This window comes from Oreochromis niloticus, linkage group LG20 (genome assembly GCF_001858045.2).
Source record: "Oreochromis niloticus isolate F11D_XX linkage group LG20, O_niloticus_UMD_NMBU, whole genome shotgun sequence".
Lineage (NCBI taxonomy): Eukaryota > Metazoa > Chordata > Actinopteri > Cichliformes > Cichlidae > Oreochromis > Oreochromis niloticus.
In genome coordinates this window covers 4,212,328-4,222,626 of record NC_031984.2, presented here as the reverse complement: position 1 = coordinate 4,222,626, position 10,299 = coordinate 4,212,328, and positions in this window count along the sequence as shown.

The following is a 10,299-nucleotide window of genomic DNA, read 5'->3' as shown; positions in this document are numbered from 1 at the left end:
TGTGATGTAAAACTTTAGTAAACGTGCGATTAAAAGAACACTGAGTAAAAGGACAAGTAACAGTTTCCTTATTCCTCAGATGTTTACCTTGATGAGCAATACTGTTTTAGTCCAACTGCCTCATTAAAGTTACACAACAGGCTTTTTACATTAAAGCCAGCAAGTCCATTACATACTCCCTTTTTAGATCTGAAATACTGTGCACATTCTGTGTATATGTAGTGGACAGCAATTTACCCAAAAGAGCGCAAAGTTTGCAAGTCCACCTCATTTAAATGACAAAGTCAGATGTGATCATCTAGACCTGTGAAAATAAATTAATGACAAACCTGCAGTTATGGATGTTATTACAACCACAAGAACCTAAACAGTCTGCTCCGTTGCTTTTGTTAATGAATCATTTGTTGGTAGCACGTCTGAATATTTAGTTTATGCCACCTGCATGTGATCATCAATAGTGCAATATTACTTCTTAAGAAGTACCCTGACACTACAATCTTTTTATCATTTGTTCTACAGAGCTATTAAGTAACAATATAATCTGAGGTGTTTCCAGTATGACAAAATGCACAAATTGTAACTTACCATTTGACTCCACTGACAAAAATAAATCCCCAGCATCAAGTTTGGCTTCACAGACCTAAAATAAGTAAATTAAAAATATATGTTATAATTATATTGTTTTCGCCATTTATTCATGTTTGCTAATTTTCTGACATATAAACAATGTTAGTTTTGTTACAATACAGAGAATGCAGTTTAATTAAAAGGTAAATTATGCAAAAAAAAAAAACTTCTGCAGTATACCATGCCAAAAATCAGTGTCTCTGATGCCAATTATTTTATCACTACAGCTCTTTTAGTATGGAAACTCACACAATCTAGTCGTACTGATCACAAGAGTTCAAAAATAAGTCAAAATAGTGAGCTGTTGTTAAGCATAAAGCATTTCAGGGTAACAAATAACTGCACAATAGAATTAAAGCAAAAAATAAGCACACTGGAGGACTATCTGATAAAAACTAATATAATGCTGGTTTGTAGACCATATTTTGTCTCAGTCCTCAGTGCACTCTTGCAGCTTAGCATGCAGCAGTTAATAACAACTTAAGTGATTACATAGGGGTAAACAGATGACAACAAGCACCGGAGTCCTGCCAAAAAGTTCTTTTTGAACCCAGCCAGTTATTGGAAATATTGCCAAAATGAACTTCCACCAAAATACAACAGCCTGTGAACTTGAAAGAAATTTACAAGTACAGAGACAATATGAAATAAGCTTTATTAATTAGCTGAGTTAGCTTGCTAATATCGCAACAGTGGTTGAGTGCACAACCTTAAAGCTAGCGGCACAATACTTGTGATTTGGTCAGCGCCACATTAACCCCATAAAAAAGGCCATATGTCAGTTTATTAGGTCAAGTTTGGTCATGACACACAAGCTGGACCTTGTCGGCTAAAGTTACATTAGCTAAAGCAAACATTTCGGTAAAAGAGAAAAACACACATCATACCATAAATTCAAAACATGTTCCAACTTTTGTAGCTCTCTTTCCTTATAGTTATAACCAATGTTACTCACCTTGAAAGCATATTCCAAAGAAGACGATCAGAAAACGTCCAAGTAAAGTGAGCATGTCGTTAACCGCCAATTCCCCATGATGCACCTCGGTAGCAGTCACGTGAGGCAGTTTTGAATCCTGCTGTGCTCAACTTACCCACGTTGTCAAGTTCACATAAGTTTCTGATTTAGCTGGACATGAGTTTTCAAGTTAGCTTTTTTTGGTGTAATTGGGACGTTTTTAACTTGTAATTCTATGTTATAACAACTACTTCAGTCATCTATCGTCAAACTGATATAGAATAATATGTTGAAATAACAAACATCTAGAATTACATTTTACAGTGTAGAAGAATAAAGATAAAGAACTAGAAAAATTTGCATTTCCTGCGAAAATGCTGTGTGGATGCCTTATCGCTGAAGCTGTCTGCTGAAAAGCTGAAAAAGATGAAAAGTTGCAAAAAGTTGTATGGTGGTGAAAAAAAAAATGTTGCCATGAGCAGGAGTTGAACCTAGCCCTCTTGGGCTAAAGGTAGCTACTCATCTCACTGAGCCAAACTCATTCTCACAGAGAAGAGGTGGACAGACTGACAATTCTGCTGAAATTAGCAGAAGCTGCTGGGAATTGTGCTGATATTCATATTTGCAGAAAAGAGGTGACTCAGCAGAATTTCTGCAGAAAAGAGGGAAAGAAGTAGAATGTTGCGCTGAAAAGAGGTGAATGAGCAGAATTTCTGCTGAAAAGAGGCAGAAGGTTCTGTATGTAGAAAAAGAAACACTGTTCAACCATGTGTGAAATAAATAAAGAAATGAAATGAAAGAACAACCTGGTTCTGCTCAATCTCACCAATCAGAGGTACTGCCTCTGTCTGCTTCATCGGGCTGTGTACTTGTTTCTGCCATGGAGCGTTAACAATTGTGCTGATAAGAGGTGAAAAGGCTGAAAATTTTGCAGAAAAGAGGTGAATCAGCAGAATTTCTGCAGAAAAGAGGCAAAGAAGCAGATACTTGCACTGAAAAGAGATTAATCAGCAGAGTTTCTGCTGAAAAGATTTTTTTTTTATGAAAACAGCCAAAAAAGCTGGAATTTGTGCTGAAAAGGGGTGAAAAAAATGAAAATTTTGCTGAAAAGGGGTGAAGAAGCTAAAGTATACCAAATCAAAGTATTTGTGCCAAACGTCTTGATGCATTCTCAATCATCCAGGAAAGTAAATCTCCAAAAGTTCAATCTGTTCATCTGGACGTAGCGTTTTGTGGGAGAAACGTTTCGTCACTCATCCAAGTGACTTCTTCAGTCTCAGCTGACTGCAGGTTTCCCCAAACCTTATAAACAGTACATTTGCTGATCAATGGCCATGAGTACATCTAAGGGTACATCTTTCGCCATCTTACAACGATGTGATTGCAGCCATTCCCCAACTCTCTGTGAATGGTACTCATGGCCATTGATCAGTGTTCTTTGATCAGTGGGTTTTGGTCAGTGATTGTTGATCAATGGTCATGGGAATTTGCATAATTATGATTAAGGAACTGACCTCACAGCCCGTTGTTCCTTCAGTGGGCTGGTTTCAGTCATTATGCAAATGTACTGTTTATAAGGTTTGGGGAAACCTGCAGTCAGCTGAGACTGAAGAAGTCACTTGGATGAGTGACGAAACGTTTCTCCCACAAAACGCTACGTCCAGATGAACAGATTGAACTTTTGGAGATTTACTTTCCTGGATGATTGAGAATGCATCAAGACGTTTTAACCCACTTTGGCAAGGACTGCCTAAAGCTTGTACGTCAGTATGAGCAAACAGCACGTAAGATGGCGGACTACAGGAACCACCTGAGATTCAGCCTCAGATGCCGACAAAACAGGATTACTCCTAAGAGTCTGCAAATGAGCTCTTCAGTTAAAGGCTTCCGGGCAACAAAAATCCTCCAGAAGGTACAGCATCAGTTGCTTAATGAACGGGTGAGGCAGACAAATTTTACCATCGACATGCTAAAATCTCAAGAGGAGCGGACCCGACGGAGACTGACAATGCTTTTAGATGAGAATACTCTTAAAAAGGTGTTTGACTTCACTGAGAAGGCTCGTCTAGCACAGCACAAGAAGTCTAAGACCAGGCAACAAAGGAAGTTTGACTTACTTGTTGTACATCGGAAACCACCGCAAAATACGGAGAGTGTCCTCAGTGGTCAGAAGAGACAAGGATGCGACACAGAGGATGTGGACAAGTGGGTGAAGAATTTGTCTGACAGACAGCTTACCCAAACAGAGAAAAACATCCTTGCTGAAGGGTTGAATTTTGCCGTCACACCGAGACAAATCCCGCTAGTGGAGCTGATCACAGCCACAGAAACAGCAATTCGTAACAACAATATTGCAGAAGTGGAAGCAGAGCAACTACGGACGAAAGTTTCGGCCTGTCTCAGCAATGCAAAGCCCCCAGCATCCAACATCACCATGGAGGAGAGGAAGGCACTCACTTCACTTAGTGATGACAACAACATTATCATCCTTCCGGCAGACAAGGGTAGGTGCACAGTATTGCTTAACCAGAAAGACTATCATGAGAAGATTTTGTCACTACTCAGTGATGAAAATACTTATGAGCCCCTGAAACGAGACCCAGGAAGTGGCTACAGGAAGAGGGTGATAGACTGTCTGAAGCAGTTGGAACAAGACAAGGCTATCGACCGGACCTCATACCACAGGCTGTACCCAGGGGAGTCTACACCAAGTCTGTATAGTTTACCGAAAATACATAAGCAGGGTGCACCTTTAAGACCTATTGTCTGCATGATCAACTCGGTCACCTATAACATCTCCAAGTTTCTGGCTTCGATCCTCAACCCGCTGGTGGGCAGCTCTGAACACCACATCCAGAACACCCTGGATTTTGTTGAGAAGGTGAGAGATGTCATTATGGAGGCAGATGAAACCATGGTCTCGTACGACGTTACATCTCTCTTCACTTGCATCCCAGTCACGGAAGCGTTGGAGGTAGTCCGTAAGAGATTACAGGATGACACCAACCTCAGCAACAGGACCACTCTCAGCATCGACCAAGTGTGTTTGCTTTTGGAACTGTGTCTTCATTCCACCTACTTCACATACAAGGGTCAGTTCTACGGGCAGAAACATGGGTGTGCCATGGGCTCCCCAGCTTCACCCATCGTGGCCAATTTGTACATGGAAGAAGTGGAAAAGAGGGCTTTGCTATCCTACCCTGGAACACCACCAAGCCGTTGGTTCAGATATGTGGATGACACCTGGGTGAAAATCAAATCTCAGGACATACTACATTTCACGGATCACATTAACTCGGTGGACCGACACATCAAATTCACCAGGGAGGATATGAAAAGTGGCAGGTTAGCCTTCTTAGACTGTGAGATTTCCATCAGTAATGGGGGACATCTAAAGGCTGACGTGTACCGTAAACCTACACATACGGATCAGTATCTAAGGTTTGACTCTCACCATCCACTGGAGCACAAACTGGGTGTCATCAGGACGCTACAACACAGAGCGAACACCATCCCCACTGACACAGCGGCCAGGGAGGCAGAAGAACATCACATCAAGAAGGCCCTGAGTAAATGTGGTTATCCCAGCTGGACTTTTGTCAAAGCGGGAAAGGCACCTAAAGAAAGCTCCAGTCGATCCAGGAGAGAAGGACAACCGTTGCCCAGGCGAAAACCTGTAGTGATCCCATATGTGTCAGGAGTATCGGAACAGTTGAGACGCATTTTTTCTAAACACCGTGTCTCTGTGGCTTTTAAACCCCAAAACACGCTGCGCCAAAAACTGGTCCACCCCAAGGATCGGGTCCCCCGGCACAAACAGAGTAACATAGTGTACGCTGTTAAGTGCCAGGAGGATTGCCAGGATTTATACATCGGGGAAACCAAACAACCTCTAGCGAAGCGGATGGCACAACACAGAAGAGCAACCTCATCAGGCCAGGACTCTGCAGTTTATTTACACCTACAGGCCAGTGGACACTCTTTCAACGATGAGGATGTACACATCCTGGACAGGGAAGAACGCTGGTTTGAGCGCGGAGTCAAGGAGGCCATTTACGTGAAGAGGGAAAGACCATCTCTGAATCGAGGAGGGGGCCTAAGGGTACATCTTTCGCCATCTTACAACGCTGTGATTGCAGCCATTCCCCAACTCTCTGTGAATGGTACTCATGGCCATTGATCAGTGTTCTTTGATCAGTGGGTTTTGGTCAGTGATTGTTGATCAATGGTCATGGGAATTTGCATAATTATGATTAAGGAACTGACCTCACAGCCCATTGTTCCTGCAGTGGGCTGGTTTCAGTCATTATGCAAATGTACTGTTTATAATGTTTGGGGAAACCTGCAGTCAGCTGAGACTGAAGAAGTCACTTGGATGAGTGACAAAACGTTTCTCCCACAAAACGCTACGTCCAGATGAACAGATTCAACTTTTGGATATTTGTGCCAAAACTTCCATATTGTGGTACTACTACATTACAACATGAATACGGATTAAAGATGAAAGAAACTGGCAACAAATTCCTCCACTACAAACCAGTCTGATACCACGACTTTGCAGTGTTCACGTTTACTAAGGCACTACCCAAAAGGCGCCACAAGAGGGCACTCCAACACAAGAGATGACCTATGTACACTGATGCACTTAGTAACAGTCAGCCTCCTACTTTGCCACTACGTAATACAGCGGAAATACAGTAGCAGAAATACAATGTTTTTGCAGAAACACTGTAATTTCACTCAAATGCTATGAAATAGCAGTAATACTATGATTTGGCAGAAATACTATGTTTCAGTACAAATACTATGAAAAAGCAGAAATACTATGACTTAGAAGTAATACTATAACAAAAGGGATTCCTCAAAATACTATGAAATTGCAGTAATTCTATGATTTGGCAGAAATACTGTACTTCGTACAAATACAATGCTTTGGTAAAAATACTATATTTTGATTTGAACTCTATGATTTGAAAAAGATGAAAGCATTGAAAAAGATGAAAAGGCTAAAAATTTTGCAGAAAAGAGATGAATCAGCAGAATTTCTGCAGAAAAGAGGCAAAGAAGCAGAACGTTGCGCTGAAAAGAGGTGAATGAGCAGAATTTCTGCTGAAAAGAGGCAGAATTTCTACTGAAAAGAGGCAGAAGGTTCTGTATGTAGAAAAAGAAACACGATGAACCATGTGTGAAATAAATAAAGAAATGAAATGAAAGAACAACCTGATTCTGCTCAAATTCACCAATCAGAGGTACTGCCTCTGTCTGCTTCATTAGGCTGGGTACTTGTATGTAATTCGGTCCGTATTAGAAAAGCTGCTAAAATTATAAAACTTTGCAGAATTGTAATAAATGATCAATATAAATTACAGGTCTGTGATAGTGTATAGATTTGTAGTGAAAAAACAAATGTTGACCAAGGTGGGATTGAACCGACGACCTTTGAGCTGCAAAGCTGTGTCATTACTGATTGCGCCACCTGGGAAGGGAGCGCTCGGCTGAAAAACATAGACATGAGCAGTCAGAAAATAGATCGCGGTGAGCTGCAAAAAGTGCCGTTTTTTGGAGTTACAAAACGTCGTGTAACTCAAAAACTAGGAGGGCTAGCAGCATAATTCTTGTACTGGGTGAATCAGCGGACTTTGGTGTATTTTGACTGCGATTTCCATAGCTCTTTGTACCTCCGTCGCGGAGATATGACGAGAGAAGAAACGGCTTCATTTCCAGAGTTTGAAGACTGAGAGAAGGACAGATTTCCACCCCTCAAACAAACGTAATTCATTGCTCAACGGTAAGATAATTGTAAAAACTGATTCCACTGTAAGTGTCAGCAGTGTCTGAAGATATATTGGCACAAGCCTCATGTCCTAACTTTGCTTTGTTAAAGAGATATGGCGATTTTAAAATGCCTCCTGTTACAGAATTTCAGCTCTGAATTTCAAAACCTCCCTATAGACTTTGAATGGGGAGTAAACTGACCATGTGTCACTTCGAGGTGAATTGCGAAAAAACGGTAAATCTCACAATAAAGACAGTAACATTGTCTGAAAGCCAGCAAAAATACCTACGTTTTGATGTATAATTTGTGGGGGTTGAGTGGAAATTGAGCGAGTAGCAAGAAGTTGTTCGGACATGAAGAGAAAATTCAGAACAGACAAGCACTCACTCTGAGTTAATTGCATAGCAACCATAGCAACGCATGTATTTTCTGAAAAATCACAATTTTGCAACTGAAAACTTAAAGAGGTATAAAATTAAAACGGTAGAAGATCTGAAAAAGCTGAATCACACAGGAATAGCCCAATAATCTGAGAACATTTTAAGGTTTGAATGGAGTTTCTAGGTGAAAGTATGAGGAAGCAGTTAAGTTTCAAAACCAAGCAAGTTTTAGCAGAATTGTGGAAGTTTTCCATTCATTTCAATGGGACAAATTAAAGGAAAAAAGTGTAATATTTTAAAAAGTATAATAGTAATAAACACCAAAAGATATAGCAGTCGAAAGCAGAAGTAGCAGAACAGTTTAGAGTTTGAACGGTGAAAATCGGCTGAAAACTGAGGGAGTAGTTAAACGGCAAAAAAACGGAGCAACTAGAATAACTAGAAAAATTTGCATTTCCTGCGAAAATGCTGTGTGGATGCCTTAACGCTGAAGCTGTCTGCTGAAAAGCTGAAAAAGACGAAAACTTGCAAAAAGTTGTATGGTGGTGAAAAAAAAACATTGCCCTGAGCAGGATTCGAACCTGGCCCTCCTGGTCTCAAGGAAGCCACTCATCTCACTGAGCTAAACTCACTCTACCAAAGAAGAGGTGGAGAGACGGACAACTCTGCTGAAATGAGCAGAAGCTGCTGAGAATTGTCCTGATAAGGGGAGAAAAGGCTGAAAATTTTGCAGAAAGGAGGTGAATCAGCAGAATTTCTGCTGAAAAGAGGTAAACAAGCAGAAAGTTGCGCTGAATAGAGATGAATCAGCAAAATTTCTGCTCAAGAGTTTTTCCTGAAAACAGCTGAGATTTGTGCTAATAAGAGGTGAAAAGGCTGAAAATTTTGCAGAAGAAGTGAATAAGCAGAATTTGGGCTGAAAAGAGGTGAAAATTCTGCTGAAAAGTGTTCAATCAGCAGAATTTCTGCTGAAGAGTTCTGCAGAACTCTTTTCAGAATTCTGCTGAAAAGAGGTTTTTGCTGAAAATAGCTGAAAAAGCTGGGATTTGTGCTGAAAAGTGGTGAAAAAAATGAAAATTTTACTGAAAAGGGGTGAAAAAGCTGAAACTGAGTTAAAAAAGGTTAACTGTTAACTGAAAGAAATGTTGCCATAAGCGGGCTTTGAACCCGGGCCTCCCAGTCTGAGAACGGATGCTCATCTCACTGAGCTAAAACACAGCTCAGCCCAGCAAGCAGAAGTAAGTGACCACATTGATAATGTGTTCCATTCATTTCAATGGGCAAAAATATTGCAAAAAAAATTCAATATCTCAAAAAGTATAGAAGTTATGAGCACCAAAAGATATAGCACACATTAGCAGAAAGAGCAGAATTTTTTAAAGTTTGAACTGAGAAAATCGGCTGAAAACTGAGGGAGTAGTTAAGCGGCAAAGAAAGTGGCAACTTGAAGAATAAAGTATAAAGAATAAAGAGAAACAGGAAAACAATAGTGTGGATGCCTTGAGGCATCCACACAATAAAGAATAAAGAATAAAGAGAAACAGGAACTCAATAGTGTGGAAGCCCTTTAGGGCATCCACACAATAAAAAGAAACAGGAACTCAATACTGTGGAAGCCCTTGAGGGCATCCACACAATAAAGAATAAAGAGAAACAGGAACTCAATAGAGTGGATGCCTTGAGGCATCCACACAATAATAAAGAATAAAGAGAAACAGGAAAACAATAGTGTGGAAGCCCTTTTAGGGCATCCACACAATAAAAAATAAAGAGAAACAGGAACTCAATAGTGTGGAAGCCCTTTGAGGGCATCCACACAATAAAGAATAAAGAGAAACAGGAACTCAATAGTGTGGATGCCTTTGAGGGCATCCACACAACTAGAAAGCGAAAATTTCAGAAGAAATTTTAAGTGTGCCTATGCCGTTGCTAATCAGTGTAGTTTGCCATTCATTCGGCTGCTTAGGCCAAAACTCAGCAGAGCAGCCATTCTCCACCATGAACTATGGTAAAAATAAACACCGCTCGCGCCTCACAGATGACAGCTTACAGTTTTGGGTAAAGATGAAGTGACTTTGTACAGCCCCGATTTGCAGACGCTGTGCACAGAGGTTCATGAGCAGAAGTCCACCTCCCCTGCAGCTGCACTGCAGACCACGCCCCGCCAACACACATCAACCACGTAAAATAAATATTTATGCACTTTTGCATTCACTTTTTGTTTTTTGTTATTTTTACACAGTGTTCTGAATGATAATTAATTGTCTACAGCCAATCTTGTGTATTATTATACAAACTTTGGTTGTAAGATGCAGATAACTATTTAAGCCAACATGACTGGCTACTCATTGCCAGTTCGTTCAGTCACCCACTGTGGTAACTAGGCCCTGTCTGCACTCCACTTGTCCTCCATGTAAAACCGTATCATTACCTCTGTTTCCTTGTGCTCAGGTCTTGGTGCCATCACGTTCTGGATTCTCTACTCACCTTACCATTGCTGTTCCCCGTTAAGGAAATCATCCATTAATCATTTCACCTGGCTGTCCTCCTGCCCACCCTGA